The sequence below is a fragment of the Ambystoma mexicanum genome, chromosome 2q, assembly GCF_040938575.1.
Source record: "Ambystoma mexicanum isolate Mex_15411 chromosome 2q, UKY_AmexF1_1, whole genome shotgun sequence".
NCBI classification, from domain to species: Eukaryota; Metazoa; Chordata; class Amphibia; order Caudata; family Ambystomatidae; genus Ambystoma; species Ambystoma mexicanum.
This window is the reverse complement of record NC_090924.1, coordinates 102938863-102951913: the sequence shown is the minus strand read 5'-3', so window position 1 is coordinate 102951913 and position 13051 is coordinate 102938863. Positions and strand designations below refer to the sequence as shown.

Sequence of the window (13051 nt, the reverse complement as noted above, 5' to 3'; positions counted from 1 at the left end):
CCTCTTCCCCGACATGGAGGTGGCCTGGGGAGCTGTTACCAGAGTAAAATGTGTCCTTTTTCAGCACTGGGTGTTGTTGATGTAATGTTCTGTTGTATTTGTAAAGTACTCCACCATATAGTAAGTATAGTCTCTAAACGTTAAGGTGAAAGATATCTGTGATTCACGGTGTCAGTTGTCTGACAGTTTATTGCACAGTCAAGCACCTTATTGAACAACAGACACTATTTTATTAGCAGAGAACACTAGACAAGTTTCATGAATAATTACTTCTCTGGCTATAAATGGTGCTAAGCACCACCTATAAGACAAAAATGTTGCTTTGGAGTACAGGTAGAAGGGAGATGCCATGAGGAAGGAAACACAGCTCGTGGGTGTTGTTTGGTTTTCTTCCCCACCCATTGACTGCCATGTTATTTTCTATAGCCATTCCCACCCATTACCGGCCTTCCTTCCCAAAACACATCCACGCAGCAACATCAAGCATTTGCCTAACAGCGTCATTTCTAAGGTTCTGTGTTTTCCGTTTTTACTGATTTTTTACAGATTAATACAAATGTAAATCACTTTCACTTTCAGTATTAAATGGATAAAAACGGAAATGCATGTCTCCTGGTTGGGTCTTTAAGTGTTCGGACATGCTTTTCAGGTCAGTGGCTGTGCAAAGTAACATAAATGAAAGGGTAAAAAGGAACTTAATTCCTGTTTAAGTTGTTTAAATGGCTTCAGGTATGCAACCCTTGATGTGTGCGAGCATGTTGCACTAGGAGTGCAAATGTGTTTTTTCATGTGTTTTTTCATGCAAATAAATAAGCAAAAATAAATGTGGATAAATACAGAAAAAATGATAACAACATAAAGAAGTTTAAATAAAGACAAAATGGTGCAAAAATAAAAACCATAAAACCCAGATTCTTAGTTATTTCCAAGTAATCTGCTGAGGTTTAATGGCCTATCTGCAGATGTAAATTTGCTACTGGTAAAATCAAAATCTCTTAAGCAAGTGTTCTGTCAGCATTTCATGTTTATATGTTCTTTGCCCTGAACTCCTGTTAAAAACAAGCACTGACAAAGCCAATAGTGTTGGCCTGTGTATGGGTATTAGATTGGCATTTGTCAGGCACTCTTATAATATGCCCAGGTAATTAGACCATTCTCCAACGAGTACCATTACGGCAGTGCCTGGTAAATGCCTATCCCAAGCATACTCAAAAGCCAAAACTGTTGGATTTGCTAAAGCTTTTTTCAAAGTGGGCCTGAGACTTGGACAGTTTTCACCCCTTAACCCCACATTAACATGCCTGTTATGATAGAGGGGGAGCAATTTGCCCTGTGCCTTGAGCTGGAGACCGGACCCCGCAGGCAATGTAAAGTGGGCATTTACTTTTTCTTTTTTCTTGGTTGCCAGGTGGCATCGCTGAATTTCAACATCTGTGCAGAGCAGTGAATCTGACATGGCACCTGGAGCTGCTTGTTCATTCTCCAAACTTCCACCCATTCATGTTTCGATTTCTTTCAACTTCTGGTGGCCTGTAAGCTTGGCCCTTCTGCAGTCCCATTCACACCTTCTGAACACCAGACTGGTGTGCACAATTCAATGGAGTGAAGTGGCAAGTACCACATTTTTCCATTGGGGACTTCAAGTCCCATAATTCCCCAAGTACTGGGACAAAGAAGAGGGCTAAAGAGGTACAATGTTGTAGGAGTCGTCAGTTCATTAATACAGATGATCCACACCTGAGGGAGACAGAGAGGCTTAAAAGGCCCTCTCAGGTGCAGGCCATAGAGTTGGCGTTGGTAGTGAAGAGCAGAGGAAGTAAGAAGCAGAAGCGCGTGGTTGGTAATGGCTGCCCAGACAGAAGCTGGAGGAAAAAAAAGATGCTGGACCGCTTCTTGGCAGATTTCAGCTGTTGGTCCTGCGAGGGTCTGTGGCCCAAGGAATCTGAAGTGCAGAGGTTGTCCAGGAGGAAATCTTTCCCCCTTGTGACCTGTTCTGCAGAGGCTGGGCAACAGGAAGCGTGCAGGAGGCTGCCTCAGGTGGCTTGTGTGCACCAGGGGGCCTCAGGAGCAAGAGGCGCTCCAATTGGAAGTCATGTAGGGCAGACTAAACAAAGCAGTTTACTGAGTCACAAGGAGCCACAGTAGCAGAAGTCCTGTGAGCAGCAAGGGGAACAGATGCACACATTTTACCCGGTGTGTTCACAAGCTGTCAGTGACTCCGGAGCACTGTGTCCCAGCTCACGTGTTAAAAGCAGGCACACAGAGAGTAAACAACGCTTGTGTAGAAACAAAAGTAGTGCAGAGAACAGTTTTGAAATCTGATCTGTTGCAAAGCAGCAGAAGCAGCATTTGCATGTGAAGGAAAGTGATTCACAAGTTACTTTTGAATACCAAACTATTGCAAAGCTGCAGAATCAGCACTCGCATGTGAGTCAAAGTGTGAATAAAAGAGATTCCCAAGTTAATTCTGAATATCAAATTAGGGAAAAGCAGCAAAAACCTTTTATATCAAAACCAAATGACTGTAATCTTAAAAGTGTGAGTCTATGGAAAACCCAGCAACCCAAGGGGCAACTTTGTTAAGAGTTTGGTCAATAAGCATTGCCCAAGCCAAGCGGGACTGAAACCAAGGCCCGCACAATCTAGCTGATATTGCCAACAGCAGAAGAGGGCTAATGCAAGATCTATAAACTCTGAAACTTGTTGCTCATTTTGTATACACCCTATAGTGCAAGCTGGTATGAGCACACATTGTCACAACCTGGCCAGAGGCAGGGAGAGACGCTATCCCTGACAGTCTTTGGTTGCTTGTGTAGTGGGGAAACAAGAGTGTCAAAAAACCTGCCCTTCTCAGAAAAGATATTCAGAAGGAGAGGAGCTTCATTTACAGCAGAGTATGAAAGAGCACCAATGTGAATCATGTTTTCCTTGAAAAGTTGTTGAACGTTTTGATGCTGCAATTTGTTGAAGGCTGTGAAGATGTTGTAACCTCTTGTCAGTTGACATTGACCACAAAAACACTTATTATGGTGAAATGTTGTTCGGGCAGGGGAGTATACCCAGATGGCAAACCTTTGGAGAATGTAGGCCTTGCGTGGAAGCAGGCCATGTGGAAGTTAAAGGAGTGCTATGAGGTGCCCTTGACAAAGACACTTTATGTTGTCAGTGGTGCTAAAGGAAGAGCCATGCAAGGCTGTTACAGAGAATTTCTATTTCTTTGAGTTGTCAAAGTGGCAAATCATCCTTACCAAGGCAAACATTGTTGCTATTGAGCAACTGAGACACTATTTAAGGAATAAGGAGAGTCTTTTATCATCTGTGATGAAACCTTCTGTTGATAAATTGAAGTTACATCAAATTGTATTGGAACTTTATTAAGACCCAAGATTTCCTTGTATTCTATTCCTGAACTGTGAATTAGAACCACGTTTAAAACATGGGCAAGGGGAGTTCACACGGGCTATGAAGAGAGACTTTGCTTACATTGTGACAGTTGTACAGTTTTGAACTGTGTGAGACAGACATGGTACCAAGAGAGATGACACAGATAACGTAACTGTAGTTTCAACAACTTTATTAATGATTCAGATGGTATAACGCCTAACTAACCCTATGCTATGGCGGGATTTCCCTGCCTAACTTACACTAAGGAAAGTCTGTGTCAGGAAGTCCAAAAGCAAAACCTCTGTCTGTGTCAGAAACATATGCTGTCCTCACAACTACAACAAATTAGTGGGGAATACTCTCAACCAAAGTCAGTGTTCCAAATTAAATGTTCAGCAAATGGTATTTCCAGTTTCCGTAAGGTTCTCTGATACAAGTTCAACACAAGTTAAACTGTATCTACTCTCAGCAAAGATTATACAAGTTCTTAGATGGCCAGTTCCTGTGGCTTTGCAGGTATCACAGTTAATAGTTGGCACAACAATTTCACACATCACTGTCGTTCTGGAAATCCATGCCCCAAGATCAAGTTGTCCAACCTTAACACTTAGGGACCCCTTCTTATAAGGGTCAGCATAACAGTTGAAACTTCCAACTTCAGAGGGTCATTAATTCACAAGTTCATAGAAAAACATAGGGTTCACCTGACCCTCCTTTTGGTTAGTTTCACCAAAAATTCCTTTAGGTTTCACCTCAAGCAGTTTGTTAAACCTTTTAAGTCGATTCTGGTCTAGGCGCAGTTGTACTACACAGTTCACCCATTACAGGTCACAAAACCAGTGGCCAACTGTTGTGCTTATAACTGGAGTCTTGGTATTCGTAGAATTGGCACAGGAAAGCCCACTGGTCTAGGAGCAGTTGTCACACCATTCGGTCCACCCATTACAGGTCACACAACCATGAGCTCCCCCATCTGATGTTCAATTATTCAACAATTCAAAGCACCCTTGAGGTGTTGCATTGGAAAAGTTATTTACATGCAATTTCTGTAGTTTTGGGCTTTGACAGCCATTTCTTATAAGCCCTAGGCCCTTCAATCCATTCAATATATAATTATCTTTTTTTTCTCTTAAAGTCAATAAAGAATGTATTGGTTTCATGTTGCAGGCTCAATGGCCCCTTTTATAAGCCCCTGGCTCTTTTGGGGTAAAATATAGCCCCTCAATGCCAGAAATAAAGATGCCAGGCCTGTATTTAAGAGTGAAGCTGACTGATGGTATCAATTGTAAAATGCAGGCTAGTCCAAAACATGTTTCTGACTTAAGGCCTAAGACATGAACGGAAATGGGCCTCTTTCAACTTTCCCAAAACAAACAGGAGCTCGAGTGAAGGAAACTTAAAAGTGCTGGATGTGACCAATGCACAGCAAAATACATATGTGGCTGAAAATGCTATTTTACTAAATACATTGAAAGCTACACATTCTACTTAAAGAGACAGATAGCAGCAGGTGCATTATTTTCAATGCAGCACAATATTGTGATCCAGAAATCTAAAGTGAAGCAAAGCTTATTGCATGTATAGGAAATACAAGAACTTATTTTTCGTCATCCCAAATAACAGTATGCAAAGAGAAGTGCCCACTTGGTTTCAAGATGAACATGGGTTTCTCATATAACTGGCCTGCATATGGACAATCCAGAAGTGATACTCGTGTCTTTTGCCATTGTGGGAATAAAGAAATACTTTACACATGGACAGAAGACCCGGATGCCTTATAAAATGCTTCATGTAAAATGCATTGTGTGTGAGTAAAAAGCAATTTCTTGCAAAATTGTACATGCAGTTGGGCATTTCTACTGAACTGGAACTTTAACCTCAAAGACCTTTCCTCTGCTTGTCCCAGAGGGCGAGGTCTGGTTGTCAACAATCAATCAGGTTCATTGCTTAAAAAATACAAAGAAATACATAGCCTGAGATGCGGACCATGGTGGAAATAGATAAAGCCCTAACTGTTTTTTTCAGCAGAAGCAACCTTGAGGTTGCAACTCTCATAAAATGTGCATTAAGCTACAGCCAGGACCCTTGGGAAGCCAAAGAGGGATAAGCCAAAATAAACATAAACCAGCATCTGGCTGGTCACATGTTTAGGGATAAAGGAAACTTTAAAAAAAGGTGGGGGCTAGGAGAGTGAGGAGGCCTGTGAGGCAGGGGTTTAATTAATAGAAAAATACATTGTATATGCAACAATGCTCATTCCAGAGTTTTATTAAAGGTGACAGAAATCTCCTTTGAACCATACCAAAATGAGGTTTGTGTGATAAACTTACCAGAAGTTATTAAGAAAAATTAGATTTGTGCCTTCCCATGATTCAGAAAATTTTTAAAGTTGGTGTGAGGGTGAAGGACAAAATGAGTGTTTGTATGATGAAGTGTCATATTTTATACTGATGCGGCTCCTGATTAAAGGAAGAAAAACGGTATCGCTGCATAGGAAGGGCATGCCGACTTCAGATTAGCATCATCCGATTTGCCGTCAAATGTAGTTCTTACAAATATATCCATACATGTAAAGATTTGAAAAATCAGGGTACTTGCCAGGTTGATAGATTTTCAGAGTTTAAACATGCAAAAGCCACATGTCAGTTTGGGATGAAAAAGCTTTCTCCTTCCTTAGCTTTCATAACTCGCACCTTCAACTCCTTGTCCTATTAGCAGACAGGTGGGACATGGGTGGAGAGAACCAACCAATCCCTTCTGTGGGAATCACAACAGGTTTGTGATGTCATTTGCCCTATAAAAGGTCCAGTTTGCATCAGAACTGGGCCTTTTCACTTTATTCCGGGAGGTAACCTGCTGCTGAACTCTTGCGAGAAACACCCAAGCAGAGAGGCCCTAAATCTTGCATTGGAGACAGGGACAAGGAGACATACATGCCTACTGGAACCCCTTGAGGAGCCAGAGGGGACTATCCTTGACTGACGCCTTTGCTGTCCCAGAGGTGCCCTGCTGTTCCCTGATGCCCACTACAAGGCCTATCCTGTAAGTAAAATGATCCCAAAGCCATAGAGCGTGTAGGCCCTGCATTTTTCTCAGGTATTGTTCTAGTTATTTCCCTATAGCAAAATACCCTGTTTGTCTGTGTAGATCCTTAGTATATTTAATTGAAGTAAATCAATTAATTGCCATATAGAAATCATGGGATGTGTTTTGTTAGCATTCAAAACTAACAAGCTCCTCCCAGTATGTTTCGGGCCTTTATAGACATAAAGATTTGATTGGCTATTTGTAAGAAAACCCCTGACTTTGGTACAGAAAGGGGTGTCCTGAATCCAAAAGAATGAATCCCCAAAACCCTGTTTCCAAGTGAGTGTGCAGGTTGCAAATGACATTCCCCATTGATCCCTCTTCATTTTAAATCAGAACTGTGAAGCCTTGTATTTCCTTTTCATGCGTGGTGGAAAAAACAAAATTGCCCCTTTGTTCCCATTGTGCTCTGACCCAAACCACAAAGCCCTGTCTGTTTTTTTATGTGTGTCAAAATGATTTTTCCCAGTGATTTCCTTCCCTCATATTGCATCTGTAGTAATAAGTGCAAAATAATTTTTTCCATTGAATCCCTTTTCCAGAAAGTGCATTTTTCTATCAGAAACCAAAACGATGTTCCCATTGTGTTCAGAGGGGTCAAGTCTAATTGATGTTTGGAGGGTGGGGGTTGCTGGGAGTCTGTGTTGGTGCCATTACGGAAGTCATTTTTGTTCTTGTGTTGCCAAACCATTGGTGGCTGATGTTAGTCTGTTTGTCAAATCTTGATTCAATAAATTAATAAATATATATTTTTACTACACACATGCCTGGTTCCTAGTCCATTGTGACACTGGGTATTTGTTGGGGTTGGGTGCGAGGTGGGTGTGAGGTCTTACCAAACTGAACTAAAATAACAGTGGTTTGTTGTGCGCCACGTTGCTTGGGGGCAAAAGAACTCCCTAAGTTGGGTGTGACCGCATAATAAACCACAACACTCTTTATCACGTATAATACAATGTTTCTTGTTCAGTTCGGTATTTAATATGTGTTCAATTGGGCATCTAGCTCTTCATCATGTATAATATAATGTTTCTGTTCAGTTCAGTATTTAATATATGTTCAATTGGGCATTGCTACTTACTCAGCGCTTGTCGGCTGCTTTCTGTCATTCAGGCTTCCCTGCCACACAGCATCTCTGTCTCTACCCGGCGCTGATGCTCACACGTGGATCACGGCTTCAGGGCTCTGCGTCTCCCAGCGGCTCTTTCTGCTGGCTCAATAATGTGAAGGCTCCTGGGCTTGTAGGCAGAACTTTGGCCCTCCTCTGCTGGTCCTACAAGTTCTCTGGGTTTGATATGATATATGATATGATTATGGCATTTATAGCGTGCCTATGCACAAGTGTTTCAATACAGAAGTGTTTCAAGTGTTTCCTGCTGATGTTTCGGCTTCTCCCTCTAGAACACCATAGCTGCCTCCACACAGGGGTCTCCTGCTGCTCCTCGGCCCTCAGGACTCCCAGTTTCTCCTCGGCTCTTAGTAAATTCACAGTTTCTCACACCTGTCCCTCCAACTCCAGCTTTTATATGTTCTCTGAATGTCAAGGGGCTGCAGGTGTTTCGAATTGGTCCTAAATGCCGGACCTTGCATGTGTATATTAGAGTGACCTGCCTGATCTTGATGGCTACAGGCCTCAAACCCTCTCTTCTTGGTCACATACCAGAGTGTTTTTTCCACTGAGTAATTTTCATTACTCCTAGTTGCCTCTTCTTCTTCACTGTCTCCCAGTGATTTTACATGCGTCAGAAGAGAAGAATAAGATTGACAATAAACCATGAAAGTTGGGGGAGGGGTATGCTGATTGTCACAAGGATAAGGGGGATATGGTGTATTGTCCAAGGAACTTTACTCCTAATCCTTCTTCTCCTTTTTCTAGTATGGCTGGGTTGACAATATCTCCTGTTTTCCTCAGGGTCAAGGGAACATGGGCAACAATATCCCATAACCACCCCTGGGACCGGCTTTCCCTCCTCAAAGGAGATTGTTGAATTCTGTGTCTCACCAAAAGGCATCTCACCTTCAATCCCAATGGAAGCAATGGCCCTTTCCTGGCTACCTGCGTAGAGGATCCAAGGGGAGTAAATGCGAGGTCGCCCTCAGGTTTCTCACAACTGCCATACATCTCCTTTTTTATTTGTTATATGTAAGTGTGAGGGACAAATATTCTTTGTTAGAGTTTTTCCTTGTGTTTATTTTAGGCAGGGAAATCCTTGTCAGGGTAGGGATAGTGAGGCGTTCATCTAACCTTTTCATATAATAATGTGTCATTTGATGAGAAAACTTCACAACATGGTCCGACTCACATTTCTGACCACTCACAATTAACTTTTGAAAGTATTAATTTCCTGTTGTGGTGATTTCTCCTCTAAAAGTGAATCAGGCTCGTTTTGCGTAACGTTCCTATAAATAACTACATATGCCACTTATATATCACATAACCACATATATTGTTTGATTCACTTATGATCCCTGGTTGTTTGAGAGAAAAAGTAAATCAAATGATAGGCTACAATTGTTGGTGGGTGGAGACATTCTTTGGGGGATTGGTCTCCGAAAGGGGTTTTGCATCCTGTCTGCAGGTTAAACAATAAGAGTTATGCCAATCATTTCTCTTCAGTGCAAAAAAATATTTGGGTGCAAGGCTTGGTACGTTTTCTTAATATGACAATTCATGTTTCCGTCAATCTGTTTTAGGGGTAGATGCATAGTTTGAAAACAGGAGAACTGGATTCCCCATATTACCAAAATTGTGTTATCCTGGGCAAATCACATTCTCTCAGTACAATTATTTGTTGAAATTGGGAGTGCATAAAACAGTGACTTCTTTAAGTAGTGCTATATAACAAATAAACAAGCATTGGCAAAGCCACTAGTTTTGAATTTGGCAGAGGCTATAAGGCTTGAGGCACTGACGAAGGTGAGGAGTGAGTAAAGGAACGATGGGTAAAGAGTTGTGCTTTCACAGCGCTGCAGCTGTATATTCAGGGACAGAAAATGTTTTCCAAAAACCCAAATGTCAGCAACTGGATCTAGTAGAAACCATTTTAGTCAAATGGAAATTCCAAGGGGACAGTACCTTTTAAGTAGAAAGCAGAGACCGCGCATTCTCGTAAATTTCCAATTAGCATGTAAGAAATTGTTTCGATTGTATTTGTATGTTTTAATAATGAAATTCATCTGATAAAATAAAATAGCCCCTAGACCTCTCAGGAGGTGTATAAACATCCATGTGTGAGCAACTGGAAGAAAGTGTAAACCATGTGTAAATAGTTTCATGCAATTAATGCCGGTACACCCTGCTTTCAGGGGAGATTCATGCAACAGCAGATTTTGTTTGCAGCGTTGCTGGCATATGCCCACTGCCTTCTACAGGACCTGTTGGCTGGCATGTGATTGATTTGATTATCAGGTAACCCATACAAATGACGGGAAATAAGTAGGCACCCTTTTTATGGGCCATCACAACTTATTTGAAATACGGAAGGTTCACTCTTTCTTAATTATGCAGGGTCATATCCTTAAACACGCTTCCACAATAGAAGGCTTTGTTGTTCCTATCTTTAATATAAGCACATAGTGGGCCTCATTACGAATATGGCGGTAAGGCAACAACGGCGCCGGTATCGCTACCAGCACCGTTGTTACCATACCACCATACTACGAGTTCTACTCGAGGGTGCCCTTGCAGCCACCTGGTCTGACCAGGTGGCCATACCGGCACCCGCAAGCAGAACTTGATGGTAATACCGGTACCGTTATTAACGGTACCAGTGCTACCACCCTTCCCATTCCCATTGAGCCCTATGGGGCCGAATGGGGATGGGGAGTCCCTTATTACCGGCACCCGCAAATGGGCAATTACTGGGTCCGCTAAACTCGGCATGACCCGGTAATTGCCCATTCGCGGGTGCCGGAAAAGAATTGATACAGGCGGCAGCCGTGCCTGTACTACAGGCACGGCTACCGCCAGCCTCGTAATGAGGCCCACTGTATCAGTTTCCACACACCTTTAACGTGCATTTTCAGAAAGCCATAACATTTTCCATACATATACATTGTGAACATATTTGCAATAGTCTTCCTGGTTTAATAAAGGTTTATTGCTTCTGGTCTTTTTGTATAAAATGCAGCATAGGTCGGTAAAGACAAATAAACCATGATATGTCATGTTGTGATAAAGTTTTGCATAGAGATGTATACAGGGTTTCAGTTTGTATTATTTAATCAGTAGATTTTCCCCTTGTTTTTTTGTCTTTATCCAATGTGAAAACTCCAAGGGCCTGATTTATGGAAATAATTGAGCTGAAAAAGGGGGACTTGTGTGCGAAAACGTGTGCAAGCACCCGTTTGTCGATTCATGGAACACAATGCGCGGGGTTTACCAGAGACTTGCGAGGAATCCATGCGTGTCCAACACGTCACTGCGACACTACGAATGCCTTTTGCGAGACTCCTAGTGAAGGAGCATACCATCTTTCGCAGTCACCTAAAAAGGGGGCGGAACACGTGGAATGGGGAACAACAAGCAAAAGTGTGGGCATAACGATGGAAGTACCACAGTAAAATCCTTGCAACTCCCATACGCGTGCTAACAAACCGTATTCATGGAATTGAACAGTGCTCTCCGGCGTGCGGAAAAAGACGTACAAATCTGGAAACACATCCGCCACGTGATAACTGGCGCAAGAGTAACCACGCACTAAATCAAAAACATATAAATGCAGTGCGAACAAGTAACGCGCGTATACAGCTATGATGAATGTACCAATTCTCTCAGCAGTGATTGTGGGACACAGCAGCAGGAGAAGGATGGCCAGGGCCCGCATTTTTCTACCTAGGACCAGCCTTTTTGGGATGCTTGATGACCAGGTCTATGCCAGGTATAGGTTACCACATCATATCATATTAGACCATGTCAGGGAGTGGGACCATGACCTTAGATCACCCACCCTGTGCTCCCAAGCACTGAGCCCCTTCGAAAAGTTGCTCAATGTACTGCATTTATTGGCCACTGGGTCATTTCAGCGGACAACTGCCATACTTGGGGGCATTTCACAGCCCACGCAGTCACGCTGCCTACACCAAGTGTTGGCAATAATGACTGCACGCCCCTCAGTCTGCAGGCACATATACATGCCCAGAACACCGGCAGAAAGGCAGGCCGTGGTCCAGGAGTTTCACAGGGTGGCACAGTTCCCTAAAGTGGTTGGTGCCATCGATTGCACCCATGTGGCTCTACGTCCACCTATGGCCACAGACAACATCTATTGCAATCGCAAGCACTGGCATTCCATCAACGTGCAGGTTGTATGTGATGCCAAGGGAACCATTACTTCTGTATATGCAAGCTATCCAGGGTCCACTCACGAAAGTTTCATTTTCACCCCTACACCAGGCCCTGGAAGCTGGGAGGCATGGCAACAAATGGCTCATTGGTGAGTAGAAATGCACCTGCACATGCATGCATGTCACACACAGAAAAACACACACCACTGACAAACATTTTCACCTCTACAGGGGACAGTGCCTACCCACTGAGCACCTACATGATGACGACAAAACGGAACCCTGCCACACCACCCCAGGTAAGATACAACGCAGCCCATATTACAACTCGGGCCATAGTGGAGCGCACATTCAGAGTGCTCAAGTCATACTTCCGCTCCCTTAAACACTCTGGTGGTGAGCTGCTATATGCACCACCAGTAGTGTGCAGGATAATTGTGTCCTGCACAATGTTGCAACACAGCGTGGTGTACCGGTGGACATGGTGGTGCCACCACATCCCCAACCACATGCACGGCGTCTGCACATGGCAGGGGAAAGGGCACGCGTAGTGAGGCTGCCCGTACCCAGCTTGTGGCTACATTTTTCACCTAAAATCCAACCCCTGTGGAGTGCACACAGCCCTGGCACATTCCAGGTGCCATTCAATTATGACAAAGGGACAATCCTCTGTGCCCACCACACCACCCAGAAAATGTGTCCTCAGAAGAGCTACATTGGGTGCATCCCTTACAACTTAAACTAATTCAATCTGGTGTGTTCAAAAGGAACACATATAAGAGGGTGTATGCCACTAACACCATGACAAAGTACACATCAAATTTCTGGTGTGTCACAAAAAACCTCCCACACGTCATGTAAAATTATTGCCACACCGTGCCATGCCATGCAATGTCAAACGAGATACCTAAATGGCCAATACATAACACTACTGTCACAAAGGGCTTAACGATGTATGGAATAAATTGAGAAATAACACACGATCATCCATTTACATAATGATGTTGACAGGAACAGTAATTGCTTAGTACAACATACCATAAAAACTGGACCTAACAGTGAATCTGCCTGATATTGACTCATCATATTTCCACAAGTGCCTCAATGTGTTGTATGTTGCACAGGGCACGAGGTAGGTTTTGTGTGGCTCTGCCAATGTAAGGTGTCAGGTAAGCGCATACAGCAGGAAGTGAAACAAGAATGGAGATAGGCAAGGTAATTCATAACGACGGAACTGGAACAAAGGATGTATCTCAATGTTCAATCAAAAAGGGATGGGAACCATGCATTGGAC

At 43.1% G+C, this 13051-nt stretch overlaps 1 protein-coding gene across 3 annotated transcripts in view; it reads right to left on the bottom strand.

The window, feature by feature from the left end:
* Positions 1 to 13051, bottom strand: part of TBC1D24 (TBC1 domain family member 24) — a 1120122-nt gene that overhangs the window by 982268 nt on the left and 124803 nt on the right. The window lies entirely within an intron of this gene.